The sequence below is a fragment of the Neopelma chrysocephalum genome, unplaced genomic scaffold, assembly GCF_003984885.1.
Source record: "Neopelma chrysocephalum unplaced genomic scaffold, ASM398488v2 Primary Assembly neopelma1_23b, whole genome shotgun sequence".
NCBI lineage: Eukaryota > Metazoa > Chordata > Aves > Passeriformes > Pipridae > Neopelma > Neopelma chrysocephalum.
In genome coordinates this window covers 5403356-5427623 of record NW_020897692.1, presented here as the reverse complement: position 1 = coordinate 5427623, position 24268 = coordinate 5403356, and the positions used below count along the sequence as shown (strand labels likewise).

Sequence of the window (24268 nt, the reverse complement as noted above, 5' to 3'; positions counted from 1 at the left end):
CTGCACCTATAATTTCTTACAGGACTACAAAGACAGCAGAAGGCGAACACAAGCTTTCCTTCTGTAAGATCCAGAGAAGCTTATGAAATCTTCTTTGCCATGGTAAAGAAAGAGGGATTAAAGCTGCAAAGACTGCTATAAGAAAAATTTGGATTTTATCTTTGTTTGAGGATACTTACATTATTTGTTGAGCTTTTCATGAAGCTTTTTGAAGTTGGTTTGGTTTCTTTACTCCCACAGAACTACAATGTACTCAACACACTTAAAGCTGCAAAAGCCATCAAATCAAATAAAATCAAATGAAATCAAATAACACCCCAAACTCAAAACTAAGCCACACTTTATCCCAGGGAAACAGAGTGGCTTGATTATTTTTGTTTGAAACTCTGTCACGGGAGTTTTAATCTCAGGGCATTCCTTATATGGTTCACAAACTCAAAAGGCAAAAAGGACCACGTAATCTGGCCTCCTAATGGCAAATCAACAGCTGCCTTTATCACACAGACTTGCCATTCTGACAGAGCAAAGAAAACCAGCAGGGTATCTTGACAAGCTCTCTCTTTGACTCTTAATGGAATTATATATACCTTTAGCCTCCAAGTTCTCTCTTGACAGATTCTGAAATAGCTGTTCCACTATTTTACCCTGGACTGACGGCAAGCTAAAGCAGCCATCAGTTCCCTGGGACATTCTTTTTACCTTTCTGAAATATCGGAAATACAGTTGGCAGTCCTCCAGTTTTCTGGAATTTCCCGTTTTCCCAAGATTTATTATGAATCACCAGCCATTCAACAGAGCTCTTTGGGCACCTCCTTTAAGATTCCTGGATGTAAAAGTTACTAGGATGTGAAACTGTTTAATTTCAACTACTGTTGCCTCTCAGATCCTACTTTGCTATAAGCAGCAAACTTTCTCTTCTTTCCACATCCCTGCACAGGATGGACACATCCTCTTCTACAGTTTCAAACACAAAAAACACCTGGGGAACCTTTCTGCCTTTTCTATTTTCCCTTTTTTAGATATTCAATTAATAAATGTTTTATCATGACTTGTATATCTTCATTTAACCAGGATGGCTTCTCATTAGAGTAACATTTTTTGTTATTGATGGCAGTGTAAAATCATAATTTTGAGAGCTGGCAGAATATTCTTCAACAATTCCCAGTGCGTTCAAGGCTTTTTACTTTAAATGCAATGTTATGCCAACACAACAGGTTTTAACTTTGGAAAACATCTTTTTCAATTCTGAGTACAGTGCACACATAAATTTACAGTCTCCTGGTAGATGGTGTACTCTGATTGCACAAGGTCATTGTACAGGATTTGAGACCCTGTGATTCACATTACATAAGACTGTCCACAAATAATACCTTTTGACAAACTGCTTCCCTTCTTTCTTCATTTTCTCATGCAACAAGCTGTAAACTTGTATTTTCCAGTCTATTTTTAAGAGAAGCACTCACACTGAAAATCTTTTGGCTCATGCCCCACTCTCTCCAATGTCTCTCCCATAGTGCTAAGAACTGGCTAGTAAAACGTCAAATAACATGAGTCTTGTACCATCCTAATAATTTAGACTTACATATACTGGTTTAGAGTTATACTAGACTTGTGTAAGGCTGGTTTATGCAGTTGCCATTCACTGATGTCACTCTCTCTCTCTCTAAGGTTAGTTTACAGCCCCTGCTTGCTCATTTGTCTTCAAGGGGAATATACCACTGGTAGAGAAAGAGGCCACTGAAACCAGACATTCCCCATAGTCTCTGCAGACCTCAGCTTGGAGATCCACAATCCCAAGCTTTGTCCACCCTCAGCAGCATGGTAAGTGCCACCCGCAGCATGCTACTTTCTCCCTTTCCTCTCCATTCACAAGAGGACAGACAATTCAGAACACCCGGCTGCACCATATCTGAGGACAACACAAAAGAAATCAGTGAGGACCTTGTCCCCACAGTGGCAATCACCATTGCCACACTACTTCAGGACCATGGCAGGTCTGCTCAGGGCTGTGTTTTGGGCAGCTCTGACCTAGGGAAGCTTTGCCTGGCTGATGAAATGCATGCCCATAGCTACAGTCTGGACAATCTTTAAGAGATAATGGGTTTTATTCTGAGAAGAAAAAAGTCTGTATGATTTTTCTGATGTGAATTGAGAAGCTATATTCTCCACAGATCTTAGAGACATGCAATTAAAGACTGTCAAATTTGCATGTACGCAGGATCCAACTGAAGGCTGAGCAGGCGATGTTGTAAAATTTCTCACTTGACAACCTTATACTCTTTTAACAGCTTTTGTGCATAATTTCCTTGCTTTAAACATACTAAAGGTGCCATTGTATAACCTGACCCCTGAGTCCATGTGGGTGAGGATGAGGGTAGGAGCCAGGAGATTCCCACTTCCCAAGCAGAACTGGTTGACCATCACTGGTGTGCAAAATTCCAACTGAGTAGTCTGCAATACCACACCAAATACAGATGGAGCAAGCCGAGAACAGCTCTGCAGGTCCCTCCGCTTTGTCAGAAACTCAACTTTTGAGGTAGTATTAAGCAGAAGCCATCAGCTGCCCTGGGCTTTCTTTTCCAAACTCCCTGGCTGGTCTAACGGATTTCCAAGGGAAACAGTAACAGCTGCAGCATGGCCCCAAACCCACTCTCCAGCTGAGATCTCACGTCTTTGCTCCACAGCATGGGGGCACCAGAGCTCTACAAGAGTTCAAAAAAATGCTGAACGTTGGGAAATCAACACATAATTTCAAGCTTTATTTTCCTTTTTACTTCCCCCTCGGCTTAAACACTGATGTTTTTCCATCTACAGGCTGAGAGAACATCACAGCAAGAAAACTGTGATCCCATGCACCTGAAGTCTCGAAAACCTACTGTGGTTCAAAATAAGGCTTCGTATAGGGAAATTACAAGATACAAGGCAGCCAGTCTGGTTCCTGGTGCACATGTAGAGTGAGAAGCACCACAAGGTCTTCATGCAACAGGATGAATCTGGCACATTCCAGCACTTGTGAAGGTGTTGAGTCCCTTTAATCCATAGCCTTTAATGAGATTTGAGAGTGCCTGTAACAAGCGGGATCAAACCACAAAAGCATGGGGACAAGGAGATTAAACTACAGATTAATAATTACATAGTATAAACAACATGGGATAAAACTCTTATGCTCCATTGGAGATTGCCATGTTTATGTATAAAGCGGGGAATCTATAAAGCTCATTGATTAATATTTCAAACAAAACTAATCTAAAAGCATTTCTAATTATTAACTGAAATATGTAATACAAATATCGTGCTAGGAATCAATCAATACTTCCCCGTGCTTGCAAACCCTACAGCATTTTTTGTGCTAAGAAGGGGACCAGCCGAGATGGCAAACTCCAGTGCTTGCCAGGGGGGTTTGTCTCTCCATATACATGTAAAAGAGAACAGTCTGCAATGTAACAAGCAGCATGCTTTTTTTTTCTTACTTCTTCCCCCTCAGCTTCTGCCTACCCTAAATGTACCTAACCTACATTGCCGGCTGCAATAAAAAAAATAATTAAAAAAAATCACTCCACAAGTCTTCTTCTGGACTGTCAGAAGAATGCAAACATTGTTACCCAGAATGAAATCCAGTCTTTTTAGACAAACTTGACCACTTAGGGATACAGCTGCATGAAAGGAGAAGACAATTTTGCTAAAAATTTAGTCATCAGACTAAATGAAGACTTTGCCATTAGAACAATTCAAGTCTTACAGAAATAGACTGAGTTAATTTATAATTCTCAGAGGTCAAGATCAGGTAAGTCTATCTACAGATTCATACCACTACTTCAAGACTTTAAAGTGCTAGTAAGACAGAGTTTGGTTATATGTCCAAAGGAATGTTAAAATGCTTTGAATAAATACTTGTTGCTTGATGAAATACAGGACAGTCACCACTAGGTTATGAATGACACGATGCTTTTCCATCACAGCATCACTATGTTCCAATATAGTGTCTTAAAAGCAGACACATATGTGCACGTGTCTATAGTTTTATATATGTATACATGTACACGAATGTATGTGCATATGGATATACACATGTGCACACATATGCACAATGTTTAATTACTATCTCTTACAAAATATGTATTATTATCATTGTGTGTTTCTGGGTTAGCCCACGTCACCTGGCATGAGCTTTCCAAACATTAAAAAATTACATGATCTCTATTAAGAGTCTTTGGACCAGTCCTATCAACATAGCTACACATCCTTATATCACGGAGGAAATGCTCCTTTTACTCTACCAACTAGGTGGCTCAGTATTATTTGTAGCCATTATTCCATGCATTTCTCACCTGAAGTATGTATGCACCCATGCATTCTTCTCTGCTATGTGTGGTAAGAATTTTTCCCAAAGGAGTAAAAGAAAGAGGAGAAATTAAAATCCTGAAAAGGTTGTTTGTGCAAATGTTTCTAGTAACAATAACGGAGGAAACAGACGTGAAAAAGCTCTGAAACAGGAAAATCCAGAAGCAATGGTGAAAAGTCGAAGGGATGGGGAGGAGCCAGGAGCAACATCCATAAGGACACTAAAAATCATGTTATTAGGGGTGAGTGGAAGGGTTGAAGAAAACGGAAAGTAAAGGACCAGGGTTACCTCAGAGTAAGAGAGAGCTGAAGAGGCCAGGGGCTCATGGATCAAGAGTTGCACAGAAGGAAAGGCAGAGGAGGCTGGAGAAGTTTCAAGGGAGAAAGGTCTGTAGTAAGGGGGCAGGAGCCCAGTCCTGGCTCCATTGCCTCCAGGGGGTGGAGGGGTTGAAGTGGGAACAGGGGAACAAATTGCGAAAAAGAGTGGCTACTGTCCAGTGTTTCAGTGAACAAAAAGAAACTGAAGAAGCCAGAGATAAAGCCATTGCATACTACAGTGAGTACGTAAGGCTGTCCAGAGGGAGCAAAAAAGAGGGAGCAGGAAGCAGAGGGAGAGGTTTCACTGCCCAGAACAGAGAGGGTCACAACTGCCAAGGAACTTGAAAGAGCAGTGGGAATGGAGGCAACACCGAGAATGAAGATTCCTGGAAATTGTCTGTTCTCCCTGTGGGAGGTGGGATGATACTGGGAAGCAAGGGGAGAGAAAAGTTGCGGACACTCAGAGAAGCAAACAGGGAGAAGTGTCAGAGTGGAGAAGAGATGAGAGGGAAAAGGGAATCGCTGGTGAGAGGCTAGAGAGTGGGTGAGGACACGGTGCCAAGAGATGATAATCCAGATGATTAGAGAATTAGGTGCAAGAGATGTCAAGCAAAAGGCAGAGAGCAGAAGAGGCTATGGAGATGCAAGAAGAGCTTGAGCTTAAAATAAAACTGTCAAGCAGTCCAAATACACCAGCTATGCACTTCTCCTCTGCCCGCCCCCTTCTCTCCATCACACTGTCAGGCATCGACTACCTTAGGGCAGGAAGCAAACAAAAATCCAGCTGCCCTCAGGCTGATCCTGGAGGAGCAACAGAATAGGAATGAGGAGAAATAAAAGCAGGCTGACAGTAGCTGCCTGTGGATAAAAAGGAGGCTTTTAGTATAGCTGTGGCTGTATTTGATTTACGTGGACTTCCTCATGCAAAACAGAGGCACAGCAGTGGAAATGGCTTTCTAAAGAAAGCACCGTGGACAGAAACTCCTGCACATTAGAAAGAAAGGAACTGCCGATGTCCTGGGCTACACCAGGATGCACACGGAGCTGGGGATCCCGGCTCAGGCAGCCATCCCCATGCAAGGCAGCGCTACGCCCCGCGGCGCGAGGATTGATGTACACAGAGCCCTAAGTGCTTTCTTAGGCGGCTTTTACTATTTTGAATTTGAGCGTGACATCCCCTTGTAACGAAAAGGCTCGCCTCCTCGGGAAAAGGACTACCAAACACTGTAAAAATCCTGTTCTTTGTGACAAAAGAGTCCACTTCCAAATTAAGGAACAAAACACAGTAGCCTGGATTGCATACTACGTATTTTTGTAAATGTTCTTTTCTAGTAGCAAGTAATTAATCTTGTGTTAGAGCCTGAAAAGTCCCTACAAGTTTTTGAACTTGCAGACAGCTGGAAAATGCCTACTTAGGCTAGTGTGCACATCTTTGAGTAATTCCTACTTGCTAATTACTCTTCCAGAAGCTGCCAACAGCTATTTGAACAGTTTGCTAACCAGGGAGGGATATCACATTGCATAATCATGTGAATTAACAACAGGATGCTGGTGAAGCAATGGGATAAAAACCAGGTAGTTGAGAAAGAAATTAAAGCTAATTGATTTGCACCAAAAAAACTGCAGTATGTAAACAGCATTTCAGAAACAAAGGACATGGCCAGGGAACAAATAAACAAAAGTGAAACCAGCATTTGCAGAAATTGACAGAGTAGATTCCTTCTCTTGGTGACAGATGAGATGAGACTTAAGCCCGGGACCCCTTACAAATGAGACTTGCTAGTACTCCACTAACCCACTGCAACCAGAGGAATATTCCCTTCTGCAACACAACAGATGTGATTCAAACTGGCAAGCCTTTGCACATAAAAGCACGATGCCCTACCCCGCTCAGCGAAGTTTCTGCAATATTCATTGCAGTGGCCCAGAGGGGATTTCAGCTCACAGTGTGCAGAAAGCTCGACGGTGCTCCTGCACAGCAGAACAGACCCCCCTACGGCTGAAGGGGCGCCAAAGGGCAACAAGCACATTCTGCTGGAGGAAACACCTCGAGATGGAGCTGCCCGTGTGGAAGGTAGGGTGAGGCAGAGGAGGAAAATCCAAGAGGTACCTTTATATATGTGTGTGCACATTTAACTGCAGCAAGCTAACACAATAGCAACGTCTGCTCTGAAAACGGCAAATGCAAGTTATTATCAGGATGAACATCTTTATGCAGAATCTCAGAGGAGGCTCTGGCCACCTTCGATCAACTTTTTCTTGGAATGCTGTTAAGTTGTGGTCATCAATCCTATTTAAGGAAAGGGAAGAAAGGCTTCGTATCACTGCTTTCCCTCCTCACTTGATGTGACATAAAATACCAGTACATTAGCGCAGGCGAAAGAAATGGAGCTTGCCTGATAATGGCCACACTCACGTATTTATTAAGCAGCCTGGGGGAGAAGGCACCAGGCGCAGAACACGACCACACAGCTCGCTCATCGAATGCCTAGAGCAGCAGCTTCCTGCTACCGAGAGGTTTCCTTGAAATCCCTCCAGGAACACTCTGTAACTGAAGTGTAAAAGCAGCCACTTGCCTTGCTCTGATTGCCCACTTGAACTTTTCGAGAAGGTTCGTGTATTTACCATCGATCTACAGTACTGTGTTGTCAACTGACTTGCGGTGGAAAGACTGCAAAACCTGACTGAGGCACTTACGTGACCCATATATCGCTCTGCCCCTGGTCCTCAAAGGGCACGTAGGGAGATATGGCAATACTCTCATGTACCGATGGCCCATGTGGGCACAGGTAACCCCCCTGATTTAGGAGCTTGTGCTACCACTGCCAGGGCAGTAAGTAAAGCAGAGATGATCCCCCTGACTTCTTGGCTATTCATCCAGATTGCTAAAATCTGTTAAAGGACAAGGTGATTTTCCTGATCAGTACATCCATACAGACAGGAGCTGGAACTTGGCTCAGGCTGGTAGTTCAAATGCTTCACTACTGGGGACTGCTAAAGTGTTTAGCATCACTGCCTTCGTTATCTCTCCCTGGCTTCATCTTGTCGGTGCTGTGTATACATAAGGACACATGGACCATGATACTCCCAATGAACTCTTGTAATACCAACTGTCAGCAGCCTACTCGGAGTCAGGAAAAACATGCTTCAGTAAGAGATCGTGTCTATAAACATGGCAAAACTAATTATCCCAAGAAGGGTTCCCCTTCCTCTTAAAATTAGCAGCGTATACAGTCGGATAGCTCAATGTAAACACATCACTCTGAATTTCAACAGCTTCAGTATCAAGCACTGTTGCACTGCTATGGAAGGAAAAGTATGAATCCTGTAGGGAGTCTCTACTATAACAGATACTAAATCTGACATGTGAAGAGCTTTACTGCAGTGTTTCTAAAAGAGCGAAATGGGAAAGGAAAAAAATGTGAAGCCTAAAACCAGCAACACACCAGAGGTTACAAGAGAAATGTTAAACAAGTGTCCCAGTGGGAAATGAAGAGGATACATGAAGCCCCTTCTGTGACCAAGGCAGTGGACAAGCTCCAGTGGAGAGTCCAGGAGAGAAAAGGGGCAGGTAGTCATTAGATAGGACCCAATGACATCCTGGGTTTGGGAACAGGAAGGTTTTCCAGAAAAACTGCTCTAGGTAGTTTAAGTAATCATCTGTAAAATATAGGACAAGAGAGAGCCCCCAGGATCAGCCAGACCTGAGGACTATATAAGCCGCATTTTGCAAGCCAGAATAGCTCAGATGGTTTTAAGTATTTCAATTCTTACAGGTATTCTTAAATTTCATCTAGTTGCCCAGTTTTTCAGAGACAAAAGAAGAATACTACATTCACTCAAGTATGGCCATTCCTCAAACTGGTTAACAGGACATCTCCCGCAGTGCCCAGTGGTGCTGCACAGCTCAGCAGTAGCACAAGGATAAGGAGATGCATACACCCTCGTTTTTAATGAAGGAACCTCTACAAAAGAGATGTCTTCCAGTGATCACTGCAAGATTGGAGAGCCTTTTAAGCATGCAATAGGAGAGTGGAAAGAAAGGCTGAATGAATCATGAGCAAGGAAAAAAAAGGTTGTGGCACACCCGCACACTTTTCCATTTCAGCTCAGTAAAGTTCAGCTACATTGAGGTGATGCTACCAGAATCACTATTCAGAGAGAGAGAAGCAAGCAATTCTGAATCCATCAGAATCTGTCTAAGAATTGAGCAAAATCCTGCAGCACAACAAAAGATGGAGAAGTTCTCATCATTTACACAGGAATAACAAAGAAAGGTGAGTCTGGCAACCTTACACCGAGCAAAGGAATCATCAGGCAAGCCTCACTCAGTGCAGTTGCTGGGAGAAAAGGTCAGGAAAAGCACAGCCAGATTTCTCAGCAGAAAATCCACTCATCTTGCAAATCCTTTCCATGTCCTTGTGTGCAAAGGCACTGCAAGCTTCTGCAGAGGGAGCCTGCTGTGTAGTTCTACTGAGCAGAGTGGGGGACATGACAAGTGCCATAGGCCAGTCTTTGCAGCAAAGGAGCAACAACCACTTAAGTAATTCAAAACAACAGCCTCAAACGCTCATGCAACAACAAAGCATCAGCAAAAGCTGAACAGAAACATGCTCTCGCATCCACAGCCATCTGTCCCTCTTCACTCGTTCTTGTTGTTTTACAAATTGACCTACTGTTCCAAATCCCAGATTTTCAGAAATAGCTCTGGCTGAAGGTATTACCAGGAAAAACAATCAGTGTCAGCTAACCAGTCTTGGAATTCTTTTCAGGAGGCTAAGGCGGTGATGACAGAAGCTGGAAAACCGAAATCCCACAGAGGGAGAAGCACAGGCCACTCATATACATAGGCAAGAAGCAGCAGGAGCAACATTTGACAGTGCAAGTGATGTTCTCTTCTGCCAAAAGCAGTGGAGAAGTCTAACAAAGACCATTTCTGTTTTCTGCATTTCAGAGGACAACCAACCAAACTAGCCTTGGAGTAAAGGAGACCAGAAAACCAAGGAGATTCCTAAAATCTATTACTGTACCAAATAAACAGCTAGTATTCTCCCATGAACTGAAAACCTCTCCAACTATTCCCAAATAATTACTGCCTCCCCACGCTGTACAAAGATAAATTTCCTCTCCAACGTAATTTTTAATATTGTAAGTAGTCTTGGTAATAGCAACCCCCTTAATTTAATATCCTCAGAGACCTTTACCATCTTTCCCTGTTAAGGTTTTCTGCAAAGCACCCGCCCTCATAATTTTTCAGTTTTTTGAGCCCTTAATTTCCTATTAGTTTGGCATGTCTTCATTGGCCTTACTAGTTTTATTGTGTGCTTTCGTCAGCGGTAAGTGAATAACCCCCTCATATGGCTTTTAGGGGGGGATTTCCTCCCAGCACTGCCAAAGGAGCCATGACTTGCCACATGTCCTCCCCCACCCCAGCTCTCCCTCTCCCTTTGAAATGGGGAAAGATGAAAACTATAAAATGCAACAGATGGTCTGAAATCCTCTTCCTGTGAAACCCATTGCTACGGCAGCTAGCTTAGGCTATATTTCAAATATTTCCGCATGTGCCAACAGTGGTGTCCATAACTAGAGATGATGAGGAGACTGCTTGTGAAACTCCCCCATAGATACTGTTTGCAACAGCCTAGTCCTCTTGCTGAAGGCTCTCTTCTTTTCCCTATTCTAAATCCAATGAGAAAACTAATCTTCTCCAGATTTAAAGCTGACAGGTGGTACATGCATAATTAAAGATGACCTAACAGAGAATGCTCTCATTTCTGGCATATTATCAGACACTTAAGCAAAGTAATTATCAGTAGGCAATCTTTTCTGTCAACAGAGATTGGATGAAATATTTTGCCAGTCAGGAAGATACTGTAACAATGATACATATGTATTTGCAAATACTCCAGCAATATAAGATAGACTGAAATCTCTCCTCTCTCAGACAAATGTCTTCATCACCTGTGGAGGACTACAGTAACCTCTTCTCACATTTCCACGTTTCCCTGTGCTATTTCCAGAGACTCGCAGGACATAATACATAGACTCCACCTTGCTCATGTAAACCTCTTCCTTCAACCCATCTGCACTCCCTACAAGTCCTGCCATTCCTCTCCACCTAGGGGAGGACAGTCTTACAGTCCTCTCTAGTTCCTGCACCTTTTCCACCTGCACTACCTGGTAGATGGCTGACTTGTGGGCCAGGAAACTTTGTCCTCCTCCTTAATTTTACCCCCAAAAGCAAGCAAAACCTCAGAAAACTTGTCCTCCCCCTTTCTTACTCAAAAGCAAACAAAAACCAAACTCCTCCAACAAAACCCAGCGAAGCCTCTCCCAAACACCCACTTCTTCACCTGCAGGTAGCAGTCACCTGTGGCACATCAGGTGTTGGGCACTCACTATATTGTTCTTTTACTCCTCGTCATAGCTTTTAATATCTGCAGGGAGGAATTATGGACCTCATACGTCATGACGGACTGTGTCTGTTGTGAACAACCATGTCTTACTCAGTCAGAACCATGAGCTTGAGGATCTTTCCCCTGGGAGCTGTGAAGGGAAAAGAGATGAGTGGCCTCTAACTTACAGAGGGAGCAAACAGGAGCGAAGATCAGTTGGGAATTTTATGTGGAATCAACCCAAAAATCTATACTAGAACTAGGAATATCTTCCCTTCTTTTTGGTTAACAAGCAGATGGCACGGTCTCCCAAAATAGCAATGTCACCCATGCAGTTTGAAAGAAGCAGAAACTTTTTAACCTAAACTCTTAAAATGCTTCCTTCAAGCAGTGTTTTGCAATGAATCCAGAGAGCATTCCGTGTCTTTTTTTTTTTTCTCCCAAGAAGGGATTTTAAAAAAAGAATATTTTGGGGAAGAAAGACAGGGAGAACAAAACAATTAGGAAGAGGAAAGCCTAGAAAGGTTAGTGTTTTTCTTAATTTTGGGGAAGTTAGGGCTGTGCAAAGTATTATAAATGGCAATTACATACACACATGGGACTGTACTTTACCTTATGAAAGAGCTGCTCTTAGGGTGTAAAATTGCTTTAATATTGCATTAAGACAAACGCTTTTTTCCAAAAAGGCTTATGATAATGGATTTTCAAAGCAAAAGTAATGCTGCTTTTCCCTGAGAATAGGGCTTTAGAGAAGGGAAACTTCACAATACCAGTGGTGTGCGTTTTGCTGCATTTCACAAGATCTCTCATTATTTAAATTCCTATATATTTATGTCATACATGGATAAACGATCTTATTGTTAAGAACATGTCTTTATATGAGCATCTCTGCCATAGAACTAGCGTTATTTAGCTGCCTTTTTTTTTCCCTTCCTACCAAGTCAGAACAAAAGTCTCTTTTACTGCAGTTTTGTGAACTTCATGCAAATGGCAGTTTTTACACATCAATCGTCAGTTTAATAACACTAATGATAAAAGGGGAATTAATGGTAATGGGATGGCTTTTTGGCAAGAAAATCAGTTTATAGAGAAGTTTCTACGATGTCAAACTTTGTAGCCCTGTGTTATCAAAAGCACCAGCAGTGAGAATTAAGATTAAACCACTGATTTGTTAGCAAGCTACACTTACTAAACAACAGCTTTCTTGCACCAAGATCGATCATTTAGAAATCCAGTGTACAAGATTAGGAAGAGATAGTAATAATTTTCTGGGACAGCAGGGAGTCATTTACACAACAAAATACATTTGCCAGGGGGATACCAATCTGACTGAGCAAGCTCAATATCTCTCTCAGTTAAACCAATACTAGTAAGTCTCCCAATCTTCCCTAAGGCATAGAGTTTGGTCATTCCTTCTCCTGCTCTATCCCACTCTTGCAATCACGGTGCTTTTCAGCATTTAGAGTCCAGTTTTGCACCTGTCACTCCCATGAGTGGCCATGATGACTTCCCAGGTGCTGGTTAAAGGCATTCAAGCTGCAGGACCAAGCATGGGAAGAGGAAAATGGCATGAAAACATGAATAGCTAGGGCAGTGAGAACTAATGGGTCTTCCGCAGCTTGACTACAAAGAGCCACATTTTAAAAACATGGCTTGATCATGACTGCAGGAATGACACTAAATATAAAAAAAAAGCATTTGCTTTCCCAACATGCAGAAACCGAGATGTGTCAAAATGCCAGCTTTTGACACAAAGTACCACAGGAGAAGTGAGTGACAGAAGATTTTTAATACTTCTACCAAGAGGTGCTTCAGCAGGCACAGTAGTGTCCCATGACAATGATGGTCTAAGGATAAACTTTACATCTCTAACATCTGAATTCCCCTTTTTATACAGACAGACAGACAGATAGACACAGTCCTACATCCTGGGCTACTCCAAACCAGTTCTAATGTGGGAAGTATAGATAGAAATTACACTTTCCTTCCTCCCACTCACCTTTGGCTATGATCAGGACCCACTAACAAATTTTTCTGCTATTGAATCCCATCACGCACAGGACATCTTTTCCACAGATGCCTGACTGCTTTTTCACACTGTCTGTGGGTTTGATGCTTTGGTTTCCAGCTACAGGTTGTAAGGGCTGAATCCCCTCTATGGAAGCATTTGAACTGCAACCTTCCTAGAGTCAGCACCTTTCAGTTTGACCCTATTTCCTCGTTAATGTTCCCACAACTTGAATCAGCATTTCCATGTAAAGAAGCCTGTGTTAAGGACTGCTAATTTAACTGCACTGCATGTCCATCCTCCTGCCTTGTGTGGGCTTTGCTGAAAATCAAGTTTTGGGGAGGAGAAATGAAGCCCGCTCCCTTTTCCTTACCTATAGCATGTACTTTCAGTGATGCTTTTCGTGAGTAGACAAGTGGAAAAACATGCTTTTTAAGCAGGACAAAGTCTGATGAAGTTCTATGAGAAGCCCCAAGACAGGCAGAGGTTATTATGTACTGCAGGAATGAAATGTAGCATCTTCGGGGAGTAATAATTTCATCATCGAACAGCAATTTGGGAGACCTGTGGGAGCTGGGCTGTCTCACCCATGAGCAAACTAGGAAATTACAGGAGCTTGCAGGTGTTGTCTGCATGTGAAGTCAGAGACAGAGAAGCAGTTAAGCCCCATCTCTAAGGTACTGCCCCTGTGCGGGTGGATGTAAAAGGTCATTACAGAGAAAAAATTGCCAGAAATAACTATTCCACTTAACACTGTCACTGTGGGTTTTGGTGGGCAACAAGCAGGACAGTGTGAGGAACACACATGATCAGTGCATTCATGCTGAAAGGGCTGAAGTCTCTGGATTTTCGCTGCATTGTCACCATGACATCATGCTCCTACCTGCCCATATCATGGACCTGACCATGCCTCTAAATGACATCATAAAGTATGTGTCCCGTGATCTGCTGCTGCTCACCACAGTCCAGTCCCTCCCTGCTAGTGACAACACCAACAACCCACCTCTCCCCACAAACCTACGCTAGAATTACCCCACAAGCAAAATTCAGCCCCAAAAGCAAGTCCTCAGTCAAATGAAGCAACACATAAAAACACTGCTTGAGCTGGGAACATATGACTAGATTTTTCTCAAGTCTGAAGGAGTCCCAATTCCTAATGAAAAAATGGGAGCTATGCATACTCAAACCTTTAGCTTCAGGCTGGTATCCACTCCAGACACCATCTCAAAAAATACTATTGCTTCATCAATACATTAGTAATTCAACCAAAAAAGAAATTTTAAAGCATCTGAAAAGCTTTGCATAGTAAACATCAGAAAAACACTGCTTTCCAACCCTGCAGCCAGTTGTTCTATAATATCTTCTGCTTTGTGCTGACAACTTTTTTTTCTCTCCAATCATTCAGACACAATGCCTTCAGGTCTGTCTAAGTAATGTAATTTACTGGAGTGGAATTCCCTTGATACCTTCTGCAGCACTCAGTGACAGTATCATTTATACTCTACACTGTCATGCCATGACACTGATACATTGGCTTTCATCCCTCATTCAGCGCAGAGGGTGCAATTTCACCTTCCATTGTGCCCTTCCGCAGACTGCGCGTACAAATTCCCTCCATTCATTCCTAATTACAAACCTCTGCTGAAATACTCTTCTTAGATTTATATTTCTCACTCTGAAGTGTCAATCTTATTTGAAAATTCCAGTTTTCTGGGAGATTCATCCATTAGCAGCAACCTCCAAAGCATTCCTTAACCGAGCGCATTAAAAGTGAAGCTGGCAGAGCAGAGACGCACTTAAAACACACCATTACAGCAAATCTCCATTGCTAATGTTTTTGCATTATTGAGCAATGCAGTAAGGAGCCTGTGACTGGCCAGCTCGGCTCCTCCAGCAGCAACAGGCATGCCGTGTCCAGCTCTGCTCTCACTGTGAGGCTGCACCACATTCCATCTCACAGGACCTCCTGTACAGCACGAGGCGGCTCTTCAAAGGACTCCAGAAACTGAGAGCCACAGAAAGAGTTTATGACAACTGTAAAAATGCCTGAGTGCAGCTTGTTTGCTGCGGTAAAGTTAAAAAAACCCCCAAGCTGGGGGTTTCCTGAGGTAGCAGTTCTGCTCTGCAACCCAATAGGTTGTTAGAGCTCCTCAGCTGAAAATCTCAACCATGTTGTTTGGGTCACTTACACTATTCCTAACTTAGTGGCCACATGCAGGACTGTTCCCTTCCAACTGTGTACAGAAAACACAACTTCACGGATTCCCTCGAGCAGCTCTACAAGCAGTTAAAAAAGAGATCCACCTCTTCAAGAGAAAGCTAAACACCTTAAAAACCTCATCACCATACAAGGGAAAAAATGAAGAGCCCAGCAGTGGGTACTGATAGGTGCACAACGCGCCCTATATGCCATCTCTAAAAATAGACCGTGTGGCGATACCTCTGGAAGAGACCAGCATGTCTCATCCAGCTGGAAAGTGCAGCCGCAGTGAGCGGCGTGAGTGCCACTGCCACATGACACACATGCTGCATTCTCTCCTGCTGTTATCTTCAAAGCCATCAGGTTTGAACTCACCTGCAGCAGGCACAGCAGTAGAAAAAAATTGCAGGTGGCGAGAAAAAAATCATCTCTACAACTGTACCGGAAAGAGAAAATTCCACAGAAAAATATTACAACAATTACACCGCTTGTCAGCATCTGGTCACCTACACGACTGAGACATGCGGGTGATTATAACAGATGTAATATAATTCCCTACAGCAACCACCGTGGGGGAAACTAATTATTGCTAAAGTTTTGCCCGTTCCTATCTGAAATATTTAAAGTCTTGATTATTGCATTAGCTCTCTTGCTGTTTGTACTTTGTATCAAGGCAAGAGCTGGTCCAACGGGCAGGCACAGATGTAAAGCAAAAAGGCATGTTTCAGCAAAAAGTAAAGCAGCAATGACAGGCACAGAGCTCTCCTAGGAAAAGGGGGAGGATTACACCAAGCTAATTTAAAGGGATTTCATATTGCCTAATAAAAGACTCACCACTGACAGCGTGACTAGTCCATGGAACAAGCGCGTGTGCCTCTAACTGCCCCCAGCACCCCACATCCTCCGCACCACGTGGTGTTACTCAGAGCAAAAACTTATTGTCTTACGCAGCCTGCTTTTCAAGACCAACATCTCTGCTACTCTGCCAAGCCTGACAAAGCCAGGAAGGTCATGAAGCAAGAAAGTGATGATGCTGAAGATGCCACGCAGCAGAAAGCAAGCATTTAGCCTCTACCTTTGGTCCTGCAGCTCTTGGATAGATGCTCTCTCTTACCCACCCATTGCAAGAATGACATCAGACATGCACATGCACAGGCACACTCATTCTCTGGAAATGCCACGGCTACTTAATGAGTGTAGCTGGGACAGCACCAAAGCTGACACCATGAAGCTATGAATTTCCTTGCACACGCTAACTTCTCTCTTTAACATTTCTCTTGGCCATGAGCTGACGTATCAATTAATGTGGTCATAACAGATTAAGTAGCTCAAGAGACTACAACTAATTTAGTGGATTCCTAACCAGTGCAACTACCTGGAAAAGCTACCAAGGCAGCATATTTCAATACTGTCACCCTAAAGAGCAAACCAAAGGATTCTACATGCCAAAAGTTAACTCTGAGAATTTGTTTCTTAAGCTCAACAAATTTGTATAATTTCCTTTTTTTCCGTTTTCTTTGCCAGAAGATGAAGTTCTGGATCAACAGTTCCATGTATACCAGTGAAGTTTTGAAAGGTTAGCTTTAAAGATCTTTCAATCCTCTCCAAAGCTGCTTTTTCCAGAGAGCAGAACAATTCTTCCTAAATTTTTCATCACTACCTCTTAATTATGCACTAAGCCTAACTACTTTTTCTTTTTTTTTTTAAATAAGAAGTTGATGAATTAACACAGCCAGATCACACTGCAAGTAAGCTTGACTCTCCTTCCAACACAGACCCTTTTACAAGCATTTAAGCCTAAAACTCACCCACCAGACAGAGACGAAGCTGCAGGCGAGCCAGTCATCAGAGCTAAGGGAAGTATTATGCTTGCTCTACAAATACTGAAGCATTTGAATCTTATTTTTAGTTGTACACAAAGGGCAATAAATGGAAAATCTTAATTGTAACCACTGCTTTTTCATGGCCACCCACACTTCCAACACCTACAACAAAAGTATATAAATGCAAAAACTCCAGAACTCATGGCTCATCTGAACAAGGGATGCAAAACAAACTCATCTGAAAAGGGGATGCCGTTACTCTTTTTCCAGTTTATCTAGAGTGCTATTATATTCTGTTAAACATCGAAGACAGCTATTTGCATGCTATGTGTATCTACTGCCCAGGATCTTGTTGGGTTTTCATACGTTTAATAGTTTTTTTATCTCAGTTACCTGGTGGAGTCCTTCTCTAAGTTAGCTGACCCCTGACTGATTTTCAAATGATGAAGTAGAGAAGGTGCCTCCCCCTAACTTTCAGTTTCTCCCCCCACTGCCCAAACTACCGAAGTACAAGGAGTTAATGCTTCACTTACCTGTGAGAAATTATGCTGAATACTCTACCCAGAAACTGGCAATTAAAAAAAAATCCCTTTACACTCATAACAGTAGAAGAACTTGTAACAAATTGCTGTCAAGGATGATTTCATTGTGTTTAAATCCACTTTACTTTAAGTCACTTTGCAAATTACTCTTTAATTTTATACCTAAAACTCTCAGGTCTACTATGATGCCAGTTTACTCTCCTGTGTATCCTATGCCTGATTCTTTCCACTTACAGAAAGTAACATGATATGAACCTAATTATCATCTGAAAACCTGCAGAAAACTAATTTAACTATCTGAGTAAAAAAGAAATAAAGGAAAAAAGGTCCATCTTAAAACCAGACTCAACAGGATGATAGGTGATGCTATATCTGGGGATGATGAGAATGAACAATCTTGTGCCATTAATCACTTTCGTGTCGCTGGAACTGTAAGTTGTTACAGCGAGAAAATCATCCAATACAACGCTTTTATGTCTCAACTCTTTGTACATCATAACAGGAAACATGTCCTATCAGCTAGCAATCAATATTTAAATAAATGATCGAAGACAAAATGCTGTCTCCAGAAAAATGTGCCTCTACCTGCCCTTGCTCATCAATTGCCCGCTAGACCGAAAAGCGCATCACTTTCCTGCAGCTCCCGACAAGCCAAGGGCAGAGCCAGCTGCTCTCCACGCACGCTGCTGAAATCAGGTGTGTGCTTTTCTGCCGAGGATTTAGGTCGCAGGACCTGTGTGCTGAATGCTGCAGAAGCACGGGTATCTAAGTATTATGAAAATAAATGGGTCATACACCACTGAGCTAACAACCACACCACCCCCAAGCCGGGCACTGAATGACTGTGCAGGGTTCTGCCAGAGGGAGGGGAGATGTTGAACCAGCAGTGAAAACAAAACTGATGTGGTGAGATGGATTTTACTTTTCACTGGTTTGGGTTACAGAGAAAGTCGGTCTTGCCATCACCAAATCTCAGACTTTTCTGTAAAAAAAATAAAAATAAAGCAACATAGGGGCAGGTATGTCCTGCAGAGATGGGCCAGCACCCCACCGCCCTGGGTAAGGGGAAGTGCCACCAGCCCTTGTCGGAGGGAGGGCTGTGACTCAGTCCCTTGGGCTGGCACACTCACACACCCGGGCTGTCACCTGCCACAGCAAAAAATAAAAGTCCTCGCCACAACACGATGACCACACGGGAAACACCGAGTAAACAGATCAATGACACCGCGTGTCCACGCAGCCTGTCGTGCCACTGGGGTGACGAACAAACAAACCTGTGGTCAATGGCAACAAGGGTAGAGGTGTCAGAATAATTTGGTTTCATATGGCATGCTGTGCTTCAACAAACACCACTGTCCTCCTCTGTTGTTACCAGCTAAACACAGGCAGAATGCTCCTCTTGGCCATACAGCCCATGGTTGCTGTGTGTACCCAAATGGGGATGCCTTTGGCATGGGAATCTTGGTCAGAAACCTCTGGAAAGGGACGTTGGCTCACCACCCACACACATGTGCATGTGCAGCAGCTGTGTGTGAAGCTACAATGGAGCTTTTCAGACCATACTGATTATATTTGTCCAGATAAATATTTTATTTAAAAATTATATATACATACATATATGTAGCTTATATGTATGTATGTTTAATTTACATATACACGCATATGCACATCTAAATAAAAAATATATTTAGCCAACAGATATATTTGCAGCAAACACTTATCAAAAGCTGTCCCCAGCCACCCATGCTGGGGGTGCAGTCTGCTTCAGGTACAGAGGCACTAATGGTGCTGAGGAGCACCTGATCACACCGAGGGACTGACGTAGTGTTGGCAATGGTCAATGGCTTTATGTATCCTCAAGAGGGGGGTACTGGGGCAGCAGGAGTAACTGGATTATTTCTCGGCAAAGAAGATTTCCCCTGGATCTCAGGAAAGTGCTTTTTGGCAGTTGCGAGCGTGATGCCCAGGACAGGATGCCATTGGAGGTCGTGAAGATCCCCAAGGCAGGAGATGCTCCACACACTGGTGCACAAGGTACAGAGTCCTGATATGCCAGTACCATAAAATGGGTAAGAAAATGCCTTCGCTGTTATAAAACCAGCACTCCCAACAGAAATATCATGAAATGCAGATGTGGTCACGTCTCACATCCAGTAGGATAAACCCAACTATGTCCTCAGGTATGGCCACAGCCCTTAGGCAGAGGGTTTGGTACCGACAGCTAGTAGTGTTTGGTAAGTCAGTGTTCAAAGAGATGTGATTTTGCCTTCAGAAATCTGATTTCCTTCTTAATCCTGTCAAATTACCTGACCTTTAAGTGCAGATTTAAAAAAAGATACATTTTTCCCAGGCTGTGGTGGTAGGCGGGTGACAGACATTTAAGCATCAAAATCTGCATATTAAAATTTTTCATTATTTACATCTGCCTACAGATGGCCATAGGATATATTTCAAGAAATCTTTCTAAATTTTTTTAAATACTCCAAAGCACTCATACCTAGAAAATATGAAATTGCTGTACAGAGTTTTCTGAGTTTTGGATTGTCTTATTTTTTTGTTCTGTATAAGGCACTTATTGGCCCTTGCTGAATTTTCAATATTGGATAAGCAGCACAAATGAAGTCTGTTTATTAGAAGCAGAATGACATTGATTGGCATGCTATTTTTGCCACTTTTAAAGGAAAACACGCTCATAAAACAAAGCAAGAAATGTGAACAGAGCATGGCCACCACTAGGAATAGTCGCCTGTCTCCACTAGGATGCCAGCAGCCATGCCCCACATCTGCTCCAAGGCACAGCCACGTCCCCAGTGCCCGAGCAAAGCTCTGTATGTACTCCGCCATTCCTGACTATTTGGGATAACAAATGGAGAGCTGCTCAGCAAAGAGTACGGATTCTCCCCAGAACCTGTACACCTTCATTATAATACACTCAGTCTAACCTACCCAGCATTAGAACCCGGAGGACCTGGAGAAATGTTTTATTTTAGTATCTTGGCACACGCACCATAACAGGGTTTTTCAATATGCTCCATCAGAACAAGGAAGGTATTTTCTGCTTTGAATTCAAACATCAGTAAGTGCTATTTTTATAGAGATCATATCAATCAGCATTCTAGTAGTATTATAAAAACTAAATAATAAAGGAATGGGGGGAAGCCATACTTGTTTATGAAATACACTGCACCCTGGGAAAAGCAAGAACACCACAGTTGTTACAGCTGGGTCAATCTCGTGCAACTGCTCTTTCCAGCAGGGCTAATTAACAAGGGAAAGTTCACTTCTTTCTACGGAAATTGCTATAACAAGGTAATTGTTACAAGCAGAGTCTGTCATCAAAAATAGCCAGACAGTGGGAAACACTGAGAAATCAAATAAGCAGCCGGCAGTTTGCCCTCACATCTGCCTGTGCTGGCACAGATCCGCACACACAACAAGTGCCACTGTGGCCAACAACCTGTGAGGTGATGCTTGTGTTTTCTAGGAGTTAGAGCACACATCATGTTTTAAAAATGATGCATACCACACAATCACACTTAAAAGACAAAGAAAAAAAATAAACCCAAAGGGAAAAAAAGGTAAGAAAAGCACATATTTGATGATGGCTCCTATATCCTCACACTGGTTTTCAAGTTCATTCAGTCGTCAGACCCAATTTTACTGCTGGAAATGGAGACGTCTGATTATTTGTAGCAGAATAAGAAGCAAGACAAAACTTCCTATGCACCTCTTGGAATGAGAGAGAGGGTTTTTTCCCCCATTTATGTCTACTCAATTTCTGGCTGCTTTTTCAAGTCCCTAACAAGGATGATATTTTTAAAGTTTGTTTCTCTGGAAGTGTTTTTAATAGTGAATTTACAAGATGCCTAATGATAAGCTTTTCAAAAGCCTGCAAAAAATTGTGAATAAGGCTTCCGAACCTCATGGGAACAGTGCTAAGTAGGACTAATGAACAACAAGTTATTTCTGCCTGCCTAGCTGTTATAACTCATATTTTCAAGTTTGCTTCCCTTAAGACAAGCACTAAAAACAAATTTCAAGCCAAAATCTTCCTGTAGTCAGATGATTCCTGCTATCAGGGATTTGATTAATAACTGCACCATATATTGCCAAGCCCATAAGGAAATGGCAACACTCTCCCTTTTTTGGAAAACAAAATCAAACCCACAGCTTGTAAGGCCTCTTTGACAGTGGATTACTTCCCAGACTTTCTCCACTGCCTACTTCTTCACCATTATTTTGGTTCATTATACCAGAAAAAAATTTTCCTTTTCTTTAAAACACTATCCTCCTTTTGCAATAGACTTTTCTAGTTTTAAATAAATCTTTTATTGTCCCATAAACAAATAAAGCACCTCAAATGAAGGTATACTTCTAATGTAAATGCTTCAGTTTCAAAACATTCACAGTTTTTTAGAAGTAGTATTACAAATCAGTTCCTAAGATTAAAAGTGGTGTTACTAAGCATTCAAGAAAAACTGACCAGCAAGGAGTGCTGTGGTCAGCTTCACTGCCCTGTTCTGATTAAACTGCATTGTATGAATTTGCTACTGCAGTGAACAAACAAGGGCCATTGTGCCACACTGTGAATCATAATTCTGTATTATTTCCTTTTGCCAAGCTGCTCTACACCACCATCTCAGAGATAAAAACCTCTTAACCACAAGGAGATTTTTTTTTTGTTTTAAAAATCAAAGAAATCAAGTTGTGCTCAAGCCTTGTCCTGAACTTGGCAGCTCTGGGTTATACCACCCTCCAGACAGCACAGATCTCCACATCCATGCCATCCTTATAATGGTCCAGAAGCTTCTTCCACCTCAGAACACAGAATTAGGGTTAGAACTTCCGACAAATTACAAAGGATCAAACCAATTTCTCTCCTCTAGAATAGCCCATCAATTCCATGCCAGGCTGATGCTATGCAAGGTTTCAGAGGAGGTCTTAGCCATCATGGGATGGGGGATGAAATATGCACACAGCACCACAGTCCCTCCCCATCCTGAGAGAAAAATCAAAGCACAACATGCACTGGGAACTACAACCCAGACTGAGAAGACAGGAAGGAGTCTGCAGTCCCCTCAATCCCTTCTGTCCCTCGGAGATCTGTGCACAGCTCTATCCACCTTCCTACAAATGGAATTACATGGAGCACCTAATTCCACCTGGAAGGAGCTGAAGGTGGCAATGAAGGTGCTATTGATGCTTACAGAGCCTTTTGGGGCAGCAGGCTGAAAGAGGAAGCAACATCAGGGCTCCTCTGAGGGAAGTATTCTGGGAACCCCAAAGGAGAAGGATATGGATTTTATTATGGCAGAAATACAGGGATGCCTGCAGTCTTGCTGGGCAAATGATGGCCTCCAAACTCATGTGGAGCATGTGCAGCTTTGGAACAGCATGCCAAGGTAGGTCTACACACACTTAGCCAGTTGCAGAGAAAAATAAAGTATAGTTAGAGCAATGGGGTGAAGAAAGCTATTTTAAGAACTACTATGGTTTACTGTTGTAGCAGAACACTTAGAAAAGCCTTCAAAGTGACAATCACTATCTACATTAAAAAGACAAGTAACTACTCCAATAACAATTTATTCACCACCTAATGTTTGCAGTTGAATTACAGCTTTTACAGTGTTTTTATCAAGTGTGATATTTACTGCCTCCACCTTGACTCCCCAAGACCTTTTTTTCTCTTTTTTCTTTCATTTTTTTCTTTAAATAGAAAGGAATTAGAATCATGACTTACATGTAACTTTTCTAGGTTCTGTGCTGGCTAAAATGTTCTCACGATGCAGGAAAGAGGATCAATGGAGAAATTAAGAGGCTGCAGCAATCCATTAAGTGACCCTCCAAAGTTCTGTAGGCCAATGTTCTGGCAACTCAGTTGTAGAAACCTGAAATAAAATAAAGTCAGGCATTAAAAAAATCAAGCACTGAATCTTCACAAATCCCTCTTTGTTTTTTCCTTTTAATTCTAAAAAAAAAAAGTTGTGATGCCTTTTTTTTTTAAACACAGAAGGTCTTTATGTCAAACATGACGATTAGATTATGCCCATTACACACTTCCTCCAACCTTTAAGCTGTAGATACCTTGCAACAAAGACTGTTTTCCTTGCATTCATATAGTGCCCAGACATATGAGGCCCCTGAGAAGAACAGCAGAACAGATAAACTAACACTTCTGTGATTATTCTACCAGATCATACCATAGGTATGTGCATACTTATGCATACATACTAAGGACTTCTTTACTGTGAGGATGGTGAAGCAGTGGAACAGGTTGCCCAGAGAAGTTGTGGATGCTCTGTCCCTGAAGTGTTCAAGGCCAGGCTGGATGGGGCTTTGAGCAATCTGGTCTAGTGGAAGGTGTCCCTGCCCATGGCAGGGGGATAAGAAATAGATAAGCTTTAAAGCTCAACCTAAGCCTCCCTGTGGTCTATGAAACTGCACATCACACCAAAAAGGTGTTCTAACAAAACCAGCAAAATTATCAAGCCGACTTTAAAAAATAATTAATACCAGCTTTTGTCAAAGCTTTGATTTTATCAAAGATGAAATTTGTTACTTTGTTTCTGCTTTTTCTGGGGAGCTTCAGAGAAGAAACACCATCAGCATAGTTTGGTATCCCTGGGTTAATGCAATGTGTG

At 42.3% G+C, this 24268-nt stretch overlaps 1 protein-coding gene across 10 annotated transcripts in view; it reads right to left on the bottom strand.

The window, feature by feature from the left end:
- BACH2 (BTB domain and CNC homolog 2) overlaps positions 1–24268 on the bottom strand; it is a 194097-nt gene that overhangs the window by 64262 nt on the left and 105567 nt on the right. For 9 of the 10 annotated variants that reach the window (XM_027695248.1, XM_027695240.1, XM_027695168.1 and 6 more), the window contains one exon: positions 23368–23515. The gene's annotated coding sequence lies outside the window, so the exon portion shown is untranslated. Of the gene's footprint in view, positions 1–18212; positions 18375–23367; positions 23516–24268 lie in introns of all 10 variants that reach the window. The other variant, XM_027695232.1, reaches the window with a different exon arrangement.